Source organism: Crotalus tigris, unplaced genomic scaffold (assembly GCF_016545835.1).
Source record: "Crotalus tigris isolate CLP2741 ecotype Arizona unplaced genomic scaffold, ASM1654583v1 scf7180000024434.1680833, whole genome shotgun sequence".
NCBI classification, from domain to species: Eukaryota; Metazoa; Chordata; class Lepidosauria; order Squamata; family Viperidae; genus Crotalus; species Crotalus tigris.
The window spans coordinates 989,686-1,002,502 of NW_024100602.1; positions in this window are offsets into that span (position 1 = coordinate 989,686).

The window sequence follows — 12,817 nt, forward strand, 5'->3', positions numbered from 1 at the left end:
AGAGAGACAGAGACAGAGAGAGGCACTTGTGCCCCCCCCTCTCTCACACACACAGAGTGGGGGAAGAGTACTGGCAGATCAAGGGCAGAAAGAGGGTGGGGGAGGGAGGGAGAGACCCCTTTGACATCTAAAATGAAGATAACCCTGAAGATAGATAGATAGATAGATAGATAGATAGATAGATAGATAGATAGATAGATTAAAAGTAAAAATATATATATATGCAGGGTTATCTTCATTTTAGATGTCAAAAGAGTTTTGCGGCTCCCAGTGTTTTGTTTTCGGTGGGAAACGGGTCCAAGTGGCTCTTTGAATGTTTTGGGTTGCTTACCCCTGCTCTACCCATACAGTGGCGCGCCATTGGCCAGAATGGGCAGTGATGGAGGGGGGAGCGCTTCTTTCGAAACATCGCATGCTGTTTTGTGTGTCTCTTTGTATTGTACTTTTTTAGCGTGCACTCCAGTTCAATATTATATTTTCTTTGTGTCTTTTTAATCCTTTTTACAGTGTGCGTGACTATATATACTTTCCTCGAATCTTAATTTAGTTTCAGAGTTTTCGTCTTGAAATTCTTAGTTCCTGCATTGCGGTTTGTTCTTATGCCCTTTTTATATTTCTTTTTGCATCTTAAATTTCACTTGTAATTCAATCATTAAATGTTACTGTTTTTCTTTTTGGGCATTTCACTTTCTTGCAATTGAATTTTGTTTTCAATGGTCATTACATTTAAGTGTCTTGAATAAATAAGATAATAATGAATTATATGTATCACGAAGTTTGGGAATAAAGTAACGGGTGGCACCAAAATTTTTCAAACAGTTGAGATACGGGAAAAAGACTGGAAATAAATTATTTGCATCGATATGTCCTGATGACAATTTTAAAAAAAAACAAAAAAAGTGTTTGCATAAATTGAAGAATTATTTCTTATGCTGTGATTGAGAGGTTATGTTGGGGAAGGGGGGCGATGACAACTTCCTCATTGGCTCAAGGAGGCGATTCGTTCAAAAAGGTTAAGAACCATTGCTAAAGCACCTGAAGGCAAGACAAGAAGCAATGGATGGAAACTAACCCAAGAGAGAAGCAACCTAGAACTAAGGAGAAACTTCCTGACAGTTAGAACAATTAATCAGTTGAACAACCTGCCTCCAGAAGCTGTGAATGCTCCAACACTGGAAGTCTTTAAGAAGAGATTGGACAGCATTTGTCTGAAATGGTATAGAGTTTCCTGCCTGAGCAGGGGGTTGGACTAATGACCTCCAAGGTCCCTTTCAACTACTACTACTACTACTACTACTAATAATAATAATAATAATAATAATAATAATAATAATAATAATAATAATAATAATTATCATCATCATCACCACCATCATCATCATTGCACAGTCAGCCAGATGTTCAGACTGGATTTGGCATTTTTGTCTACCTATTGAGTCCTTACCAAGGACCTGGGATAGGCAGATGTGGATGTTTGATGGTATTACAGATATCGTCGCAGGATGGAAGCAGTTCCTAGTAAGGCCGCCTTTTGCAATTGACTAATGGAGAATTTGTCAGTGCCAATGGTGTTCAAGTGGTGCTCCAGTTGTTTTGGGATTGCACCCAAGGCACCTATTACTATTGGTATTACCCTTGCTTGCCTTTGCCACAGTCTTTCTATTTCTATTTGTAGGTCTTTGTATTTTGTTATCTTCTCCAGTTCTTTCTCGTCTATTCTGCTGTCTCCAGGCACTGCCACGTCCACTATCCAGACTTTTCTTTCTTTCTTATCGGCAATTGTTAAGTATGGGGTGTTATGTTACAGATACTTGTCTATTTGAATTCTGAAGTTCCAGAGCAGTTTAATTTTATCACTTTCTATGACTTTCTCTATTTTATGATCCCATTTGCTTACAGGCAAATGCTATTTCTTGCAGATCTTCCAATGCACCATTGTTGCTACCTTGTCATGCCACTGCTTGTAGTCAGTCTGTGCAATCTTCTTGCAGCAGCTTATTATTATTATTATTAATAATAATAATAATAATCCTGGAGCAACGGGAAAGGTACCTGAGGATTGGAAAAAAGCTGATGTGGTTCCCATCTTCAAGAAAGTGGGGGGAATGGCCAAGAAACTACAGACCAATCAATCTAACATCAATACCTGGGAAGATCCTGGAAAAGATAATAAAAAAACAGATCTGCAAACAACTAGAAGCAAACAAAGTTATAACCAGTAGCAAGTGCGAGTTTGTTAAAAACAGATCATGCCAAACCAATCTTATTTCATTCTTTAATAAAGTGACTAAATTAGTAGACCAGTGAAACACTGTGGATATGGTATACTTAGATTTCAGTAAGGCATTTGATAAAGTAGACCACGACTTATTGCTTAGTAAGCTAGAAAAAGACAACATCACCACCAGATGGATCTGTAGCTGGCTGACAAACCGTATTCGGAAAGTAGTCCTCAATGGTACTACATCCACATGGAGAAAAGTAAGCAGTGGGGGTACCACAAGGCTGTATCTTAGGCCCAGGACTCTTTAATATCTTCATAAATGACTTAGATGAGGGAATAGAAGGGGAACTCATCAAATTTGCAGATGACACCCCAGAAGACAAGCTCAGGATCCAAAAAGATCTTGACAAACTTGAACAATGGGCCCTATCCAACAAAATGAATTTTAACCTGGAGAAAAGGATTTCTCCAGTAAATAGGACATACAACTTTAAAGTAGAGTAGAGCAGTGGTTCTTAACCTTTTTGAAAGAATCGCCTCCTTGAGCCAATGAGGAAGCTGTCATTGCCCCCCTTCCCCAACATAACCTCTCAATCATAACATAGGAAATAATTCTTCAATTTATGCAAACACTTTTTTTGTTTTCTTTAAAATTGTCATCAGGACATATCAATGCAAATAATTTATTTCCAGTCTTTTTCCCCGTATCTCAACTGTTTGAAAAATTTTGGTGCCACCCGTTACTTTATTCCAAACTTCATGATACATGTATTTCATTATTATCTTATTTATTCAAGACACTTAAATGTAATGACCATTGAAAACAAAATTCAATTGCAAGAAAGTGAAACGCCCGAAAAGAAAAACAATAACATTTAATGATAGAATTACAAGTGAAATTTAAGACGCAAAAAGAAATATAAAAAGGGTAGAGGCTGCTGCACAATGTGCATAAAGATAAGCTATGCGTATTCACATATGTACAGCGTTCTGTACTGAAGCTAGCTGGAGGAACACAATTCAATCCACTAATAGCGAGCGATGTGATGTTTTTGTATGACAGATATGCAGTGATTCACTGTACGAAAAAGTCTCAAAAGTGTCCCCAAAACTTCTCGCTCCATCGCCCCCATATCATCCCCTTTTTGTTCCTTCACCCCCGCGTTGCCCCTTTTTGTTCCATCGCCCCCCTGAAAAACAAAATTGCCCCCTGGGGGGCAATTTCACCCAGGTTAAGAACCACTGGAGTAGAGTACAGTAGAGCAGAGCAGAGCAGAGCTGGAAGGGACCTTGGAGGTCTTCTAGTCTTTAATTTCTTTTCTATTATTATTTTAATTTTTTTTTAAAACCCTTAAAGTATGGTGTTTATAAAGGAAAATAATGAAAAGTTCGCTCAATTTTCTGTAGTTATGAATTCAGTTTTTACTGTTGTCTCATTTTTTGTTTGAATATTATTTGGGGACATAGTACATATAGCCAAGTCAATTTATCCCTATGGTAGAAGAGACCCCAGAGGAAATTAAGGGGGGGGGGGAGACTATGCTTGATTTTACTTTTCTCTGGCGTCTCTTCCAGAAGGATTAATTTCTGAAATTTGCAATACTTCATAGAGAGAAGTGCTCAAAAAGGATCCAAGCATATTTTTGAGTAAAACATATGCACCGAGAATATAATTCTAATTTTGGGGTTAGGGGCCAAGATTGAGAGAATGTAGCTTTCTAAAATCATTCTTCCTATTCACAGAATTTAATTGATATGGATGAAACAAATCTGCATCCAGATAATCAGTACCTTCACCTTCAAGTGAAGTGTTAATTGTCCTGGCAGACTATGTCTTCATCTTCTACATCAGGGGTCCTGAACTTATGGTCTGTGGCTCGGATAGCTGGCGAGCCTCCTGCCATGGTAGCACCGCTGCGCAGGTGGTAGCAGCTCCATTTGCGCATGCGTAGGGATGCTAGCACTGCTGCTAGCATCACGCGGGTGCCAGTGGTGTCTGTGCAGGTGTGCGGGCACCAGCGTGCATGACATGGGTGCACACGGCCTGTTTGTGCATGTGTGCGGGCCCCAGCACCTGTGATGGGGGTGTGTGTGGCCCACTTGCACATGCACACTAGCGCCGCTGCCATCGTGCCTGTACCCGTTTGCGCATGCATGCCAGTGGCTGCATACGTGCACATTTCTCTGCTGCTCCCTTTTTTCTAGGCCACCAAGCTGTAAAGGTTGGGGAGCTCTGTTCTGGATGATTTAGATAGGAAAAAAAGCAAAGAAGCAACACACCTTTTTGCTTTAAGTGATTAGCCAACTAACTTTAAATGCTTTTCTCTCATGGAGCATGCTTTAAATCAGTGGTTCTCAACCTGTGGGTCGGGACCCCATTTGGGGTTGAACGACCATTTCACGGGGGTCGTCAAACAAGGCTGTCCGCCATTTTCCCCCCCTTTTCTTTGGCCACGCCCCTGGCACCCGATGATGTATAAGTGGTTGGGGGTCACCACAACACGGGGAACTGTATTATGGGGTCGCGGCATTAGAAAGGTTGAGAACCACTGCTTTAAATAGTACATGCTTCTGGTCAGCAAACTGTTTTATTCAACATGCAAAAATACTCAGACCATGATACCAGAAGTATTCAACAGTAATATTACATACATAAAATAAAGTTAAACTCAATTTAACTTTTTGACAATAATACCACAGCAATTTGTTTTTCCTTTTTCCATACTTCTGTAGTGTCTACTCCCAATTTGTCATTCAGAACTATTTTGCTGACATTCATATGGATAGAAAAGATATGTGCAAATTAAAAGCTGAAAACATAGAATGATTTTAGCAGGTACAAAGAAACCATACAAACACAAACTGGTTTGTGAATCCATTGAAGCTGCTCATGAACTAAAACAGTGGTCCCCAACCTTTTTGGCATCAAGGCCAAGTCTTATGAAAGACAATTTTTCCACGGACTGGGAGGGGGTTGATTTCAGTTTCACTCACTCGCTTGCCAATCACCTTCATCTGTGCGGCCCGGTTCCTAACAAGCCACATACTGGTACCAATCCATGACTGAGGATTGGGAACCCCTGGACTGAAATATCTTGGGCTGAATTTCCTGAATAGAACTTAACACACACACACACAGAGAGAGAGAGAGAGAGAGAGAGAGAGAGAGAGAGAGACAAAATGAAACTCTGACCTGAACAGGGTGCAAAAACATTCAAAACTATTATATGATCCATCCTTCAGGCAAAATAAGGACAACTGAGAAAAATGTCACGGATTATAATTCCCACTATCTCCTTGGCCATTTATCACATCATTCCCAAAAGCATGGAATAAATACTCCTGTTTATTCAACAGAAAGAAATTGGAAAACAAGCAGAAATGAATTCATTTAATACAACCTTTGCTCTGAAAGTTAGTAATAAACAGTGTGATAACAGAATAAATTGAATCCATTACTCAAAACGATTTAAACTGAGGAACTCCTCTCATCTGGATTCCTGAAGAAAAGGTGTAAAGAAAGAAAGGGCTGAGAACTTTGCACACAGTCACTCAAGCCCTAGTCATCTCATGCCTATATTTCTGCAATGTGCTCTACATGGGTCTACCCTTGAAGAGTATCTGGAAGCTTCAGCTGGTATAGAACACAGCTGTTCAGGCAGTTCTTAGGGCTTCTAGGCTGGCCCATATTACACTACTGTTCTGTGAACTGAACTGGCTATTAGTTTCCTTCCAGGTCCAATTCAAGCTGTTGGTTATTATCACCTTTAAAGCCTTCATGACATGGATCCAGGCTATCTGAGGAACCAGCTCACCCTGATGGGACTATCTGCCCCATTTGCGCCAGCATAAGGGGCCCTTTTGGCTAAAAAATTTGGGCTGGCAGGGATCCAAAAGGGGATTGTTTTCTGCCTTGGTTCCCGCCATCTAGAACATTATGCACTACCAAGGTGAGATGTACGTACATCCTTTTGGTCTCCTGAAAGACCTTGAAGACATGGCTGTATCAGTTAGTCTAGGCCCCAATGGGAATGTGACATTTTGGAGGGAGCTAATGCAGTAGATAATATCCCATGTTCCCCCTGTGCCCTTTTCGCTCCCTCCCTCTCCATCCAGGTCATTTTTATTTCAACCAAATTTTAATTTTTTAAAATATTTTATTAATTTTTATATATTTAAGATCTTTATTGTTTTAATATTTTACAGTATATTTTAATTGTATATTTGTAAGCTGCCTAGAATCAATACCAGGGAGATGGATGGTATACAAGTTTAATAAATAAAGAAATCCAATGATTTCTAGCTGACAACTAGAAGAAAGGAAATTATGAGTTTTGCATGGAAGGATGTGACAGAATGAAGCTTGAAGTCTTTACTCAAATACATTTTTCAGCAACCAGAATTATTGCTTTAAATAATATCTTTAGTAAAAGATGGTCAGCAATTTCAGCTAAAGAGGAAGAACAGAAAAATCCAAAATAGTTAAAATACTGGGAGCCAAACAGCTAGTTCAGCTAGGAGAAGAAATAACTCTTAAGCAAATCTAATCTTAACAAATATTCTTTTGAATAATTTTTGTTAAACTACCTTTACAAGACAATTTGATACTTCTGAGAGTTAAAATCTATATCCAAGCCAAAACATTATTTTATGAACAGTCTGCTACTTATTCTATATACAGAAATGCTAATTTCAATTGACCTTTTAAATTTGAAGTCTGGTTTCTATACCATTAACTGAACCTCTGATTTTCCCAACATTCCTTTCTAAGTCATGCTACAATTCCAAATCAGCAAAAAAGTGGTAGCAAGATCTAATAACCCAGGATGTAATATGACTTCCTGGAGGTACATATTTCCTATTACTGCTTAAGAAATATATTACAGGTTCCCCAAAACCCAATGTGGAGCGTGATGCAAAATAGTTCCTCTAATAGTATTTGCAAAAAAGCTTAACTAGCCAGTCATACCCTCTGGATATGATTGCATGCATCAGTCATGCTCATTTCAAGGAGCAGAAATAAAAATATTCAGATATAGATCAATCCACGGTCAAGAATTCAAGTCAATTTAAATTTTGGTTCTTCAAATAAAAAAAAAATTACTGTCATATCCTCCAGTCTCTAACTTACATTCTGTAATTGCTCAAAGTCTAAAAAAAATTCTTTCAGAGGATTCTCTCAGGAAATTAGAACTAGCTTCAGAAAATGTACATAAACTACTTTTGTAACTACTTTTTGTAAAGATGTATAAATGAAAAGACACCTGTTTAATTCTTCTCCCTAAATTGTCGCTTCATTTGGGTTGGTGATCTTGACTTTACACCGTTGTACTGCCAACATTTTCTGATAATGTATTATACACAGCTTTCAGATTCTACTATTTTGAGAATTATTTGCAGTTTCTGCACAGGGATAAAGGAACTTTACTGTATACTCTATGTCAGGGCTTTTCAACCTTTTCACCCATTGTACCACTTTTAAGATATGGCAACATCCGAGTACCACCAGTCGCCTAGCAAAGTGTCAAAAACTTGATGACCCCCCCCCAAAAGGAAAAAAGTGATAAAGTACAGGTAGTCCTCGACTTATAACAGTTCGCTTAGTAACTCTTCGAAGTTACAATGGCCATGAAAAAAGTGCTCCTCAAGCCACAGCCGAGCAAGACACCTGCCTGCCCACCCAGCAGCGCTCTTCCTCCTGTCTGAGGTTTTCATTGTTGTGAGCATTTCTGTTGAGGATTGGCAGCGGGGGTGGGGTGGGGGGTATTTGGTTTTTATTCCCTCTGTCTGCTGGGTGGTTGCAGCAGGTTTTGGTCACTTCACATGACCCTGGGACACTGTGACCATCATAAATATGAATCTGTTGCCAAGCATCTGAATGTAAATCACAAGACCCTGGAGATGCTGCAACATTCCAGCTGATCGGTGCTTCTTCTGGACTCAGCAGAAGCACCAGGATCCGTGCCACTTTCCAGCTCATTGGTGCTTCTTCAGGACTCAGCAGAAGCACCAGGATCAGCGCCGAGCTCCAGCTAGAGCCTGGCGCTGATCCTGGCGCTTCCACTGAGCCCTGATAGCCCCAAAGAAGCGCCGATCATCTGGAAAGCGGTACTGATCCTGGCTCTTCTGCTGAGCCCTGACAGCCCTGCAGCTCCAGCCATCTCTCGCTCAGGCTTGTGCGGTGTTGCTACTAGTTCAGCTCATTCCCTTCCCACACAGCCACTTTTCTAGGTCGCGTACCACCTGCCAGGTGCCTATGTACCACAGGTGGTACCCGTACCACTGGTTGAAAAGCCTTGCTCTATTTCAGTGGTTCCCAACCTTTTCTATATCCCAGCCCCCTAGAACGCTTCTGATATATTCTCACACCCCTTACAAAAGTTTGAAATAACAGCAACAAATTATGCACATACATTATAGTTTTGAAAACCCAAGTTTTCGCACCCCTTGTTGGGAACCCCTGCTCTACGTGATCATCTACTGTTCAAGTTCAAGCAATTTTAAAACTAATTGGGGAATTTGTTATATGTATATTTGTTATACATATTCATACATATAATTCATGGGCTTGCAATCCTGAGGTGGTGAGATGCAGTAAAGGGTTTTTCTTCTCCTTTACCTTTCTTTTTCAAAGCTTTCTCTGATAAATACTTTAAGCAAAATCATCCTCTCTATGTATGTGCCTTTGGGTATTTAAAAGCATAGTAAATCTTCTTGACATTGGTATATAAAAAAGCTGGGCTCTCCACTTGAGCCAAACTGTGACAGTGATAAGAGAATATCAGAATAACAAAGTTAGAAGGCACCTTGAAGGTCTTCTAGTCCAACCCCCTGCTCAAGCAGGGCATTCTATACCATTTCAGACAAATGGTAGTCAATCTCTTATTAAAAACATCTAGTGATGGAGCACCCACAACTTCCGGAGGTAAGCCATTCCACTAATTGTTTTCACTCTTAGGAAATTTTCCCTTAATTCTAGGTTGTATCTTCTTGATAAGTTTCCATCCATTACTTCTTGTCCTGCCTTCAGGTGCTTTGGAGAATAGATTGACCCCCTCTTTTTGTGACATCTTTGTGATCATTTGGGACATTTGAATATTATAAGTGGTTTAATTTTTCAAATCTCCAAACACTGTTACTAGAGAGGCCAGGGCATTAATGTCTTTGAAGGACAATGGAAAGATTGTTTAAGTCTATTCCAAAAACTAACTTGAGAAAATGTCTCAGACAGGCTCCTCTTTAATTTTCACAAAAATAAAATGAGGAAGGGGAATACATTACCACCTGCAATATTCTGCAACTAAAGCCATTTCAATAAAAATAATTTTAGGCCTATATGACATTAGTTTCTTAGTCTGATCTGCTCTTTAGGGCTGACAACTACAGATCTTACCTTGCTTCATGCCTCAACCAAATGTTATGAAATAATTGGCCCTTCTTTTATAATCTTACTTAGGCATGTTAGTTCTTCTTTGATAAAACAGAGATGCAGAGTACCAGGGACAGAATACACTAGTGCAGCAAATATAAGACCTCAAAAAACTCCTATTCTTTACAGATTATTCATTGGGTTTTGTCTCAAAGAAAGAGATAAGGTTTAAAAACTGTATTTGGCATTCAGAAATCAGAAGACATACTTATCACAGTGCATTTATTACCATAATTCAGAATTCTAGAAATGTTGGCTTTCTAGCAATAAATACTGCACTAATTCATAATGCTCAATTGCTCCTGCTTGGCATTAAATGCCATCAGAAGCATCTAACCCTCAAAAACTCTTCAATGGTAAGACATGCAAACCATGATCTCTGGGTTGATCCACTGCCAAAAGTAATGAGTTGGAAACCATCACTTGTTCTTGGCTTTTGATTCCTGACTCCTTAAGAAGAGAAAAGCCAGGGAAGCAAGTTTACATATCACGATAAACAAATCATGAAAAAAGTTTTCAGGGGCTCATTTAACTCTTCCTACTGAGCAGCTCACCATTACATACTAACAGAGCAATACATGGAAGAGTCTGTTTTCAAGTCTTCTAGAATAATGGCCCCAACATTGTGGGCAGCAGGGACTCGTTCCATGGAAGAAAAAAAATTACACGAACGGGGGGGGGGGCATGGGTTTTTTTGTGCGCTATCTAGATCCCGCACATGCAGAGATGAAGCTTCGCTCGCTTGTGCAGCCTGGTTCCTAAGGGGTTGCGGACAATACCAGTCTGCAGACTTAGGGTTGCTGACCCCTGTTCTAGAAGGCATCTTACTAAATAGACTGCATATAATATTCTGTAACAGAATTCTCCTTCTGAACATTTCTCTCTTTTGCTTAAATATCCCTTATTTCTACCTCTTCCTTTTATTATCATCATCTTCTGCTTCAATACTGTACATCAGTCACACTTCAGGTATCATTTTTTCTTTCGCTCATTCATTTTGTTTCTTTTAACTATTGTACAAGTTTGTCCTATACTGTACAAATTGCTGTTCTCTATTTTTCCTCATCATATTTTCATTTTTATCTTGAACTTATCTCTTTGTTCATTTGCCATTTTTACATTATAATTATATACTTGCTCTAACCTACTGGACGCTTGCAAAAATACACAGGATCTTTAATGCTGAACATTTGAAAACACTTTTAAAAAGCTTCATTCAGCCTGTACATTTGAATAATCACATCAAGGAACAAGAACATAAAGTGTCCCCACCTGCCATCAAAAACAAATTCAACAAAGTCCCATAGTAATATGCGGCATCTCCAGAAAAAAAAAAGTATAAATGCTGTCTAAGAGAGCTATCTCTGTCAAAGTTGTAAAATCTGCACCAGTTGCCTCTCAAAGTTTAAGTTATGTTCATAAGGGGCAAATTGCAATAGAGAATATTTTTGCTCTATCAGCGTACTTCAACAGTCTCCATTTTCTACCCTCCCTGTAATCCCTACCTTCTTCTGTTTTTATTTAGTACAATACAAACTATTGCAGCTTTTCTATATAGTAATTTTCACTTCACACTTTTCAAAGATAGGAGGAAAGGTGGAAAAAGCTAAGACAAACATAACACTGTAGTGACTTCATGTAGTTAAGGTGAACTTATCTATGAAAGCATTAAAGAACCTATTTTTTTTTCAAATTGCTTAGCAATTAATAGATGCCAAATATTTAAAATATGGAAGAAGATTCGCTACCAAAGATTGGACTGATTTAAAATCCCTATCCAACTGTTAGCTTCTCAGTCAATCCTTATTACAGAATATACAGATAGTCCTCTAGTTCAGTACAGATAGTCCTACAACAGTTTGTTTAGTAACCATTCAAAGTTACAACAATACTGAAAAAAGTGACCTATGACCAAAGGTTGATGGAGTTAGCAGAGATGGCTAAATTGACTGCTTTGATTAAAGAAAAGAACACAATTACTTTTGTTTCTACTTGGAAACCGCTTCTGGATTTTTTGCTGGAGGTGCAAAAAAATTGAAACTTTGATTTCTGGTTTTGATTTGTTGTTATAGTCATGGCCAATTTATATTACTATGTAAAAGTAAAAAGTTGAGGTTTGATGCTATTATCTTATTCTACTGCTCCAAAGAGAGTCGGAAGTCAACATCTTTGCTTTCTTTTTTCCCCTTTGGCCTACACTTTCCCCTTCCCTTCTCCCTCCCTTACTTTCCCACTATTTTCCTTTGTTTTTTATTATAAACTAATAAAAAAATTAAGATAAAAAAATGACTTATGACTGTTTTTCACTTACGACCGTTGCAGCATCCCCGTGGTCACATGATCAAAATTAAGATGCTTGACAACTGGTTCGTATTTATGACAGCTGCAGTGTTCTGGGGTCATTTGATCCCCTTTTGCAACCTTCTGACAAGCAAAGTCAATGGGGAAGCCAGATTCACTTAACAACCAGGTTATTAACTTAATAGCTACAGTGATTCTCTTAACAACTATGGCAAGAAAAGTCATAAAATGAGACAAAACTCACTTAACAAAGGTCTCACTTAGTAAGATAAATTTTGGGCTCAATTGTGGTCGTAAATCGAGGACTACCTGTATATGGGTATATAACAATATAAACCAGCTAAGAAATCACATTTTTCAAACAATCTACAACTGACCTACTCAACATGGAATCTCAATAAAAATTATAAATGTTCAACTATGGGACATAATTAACAGATTTTAAAATAAAATCAAAATGGAAAATATAATCTCATTATTTTGATAACTATTTGATCAGTACCTAAAGAACAATACTAGTTCAATTTATCAACTTATCTGAAACTAGTTAATGATAATCTAATGCAAGCCACACTATATAAGTACACACTTTTTGAAACATGTTTAAAAGGAGGTTTTAAATTATTTTAAATTATTTAAAACAATTTTCTTAGCTTTCCTGAGAAAGAGAACAGACCTTAATTTATGCTTCCAAAAATCTATCATATATCAATTAATTAGGAGCCCGGCTTTTGCCAGACAATTTGAACATCTTGGCCAAATTTACAGAAGCTAACTTTCTTTTGCATTCACAACACTATTCTAGCCTAACAACCAATGTGCACACATTGGCAATACAATACAGTAATGAAAATAGTTTAAAC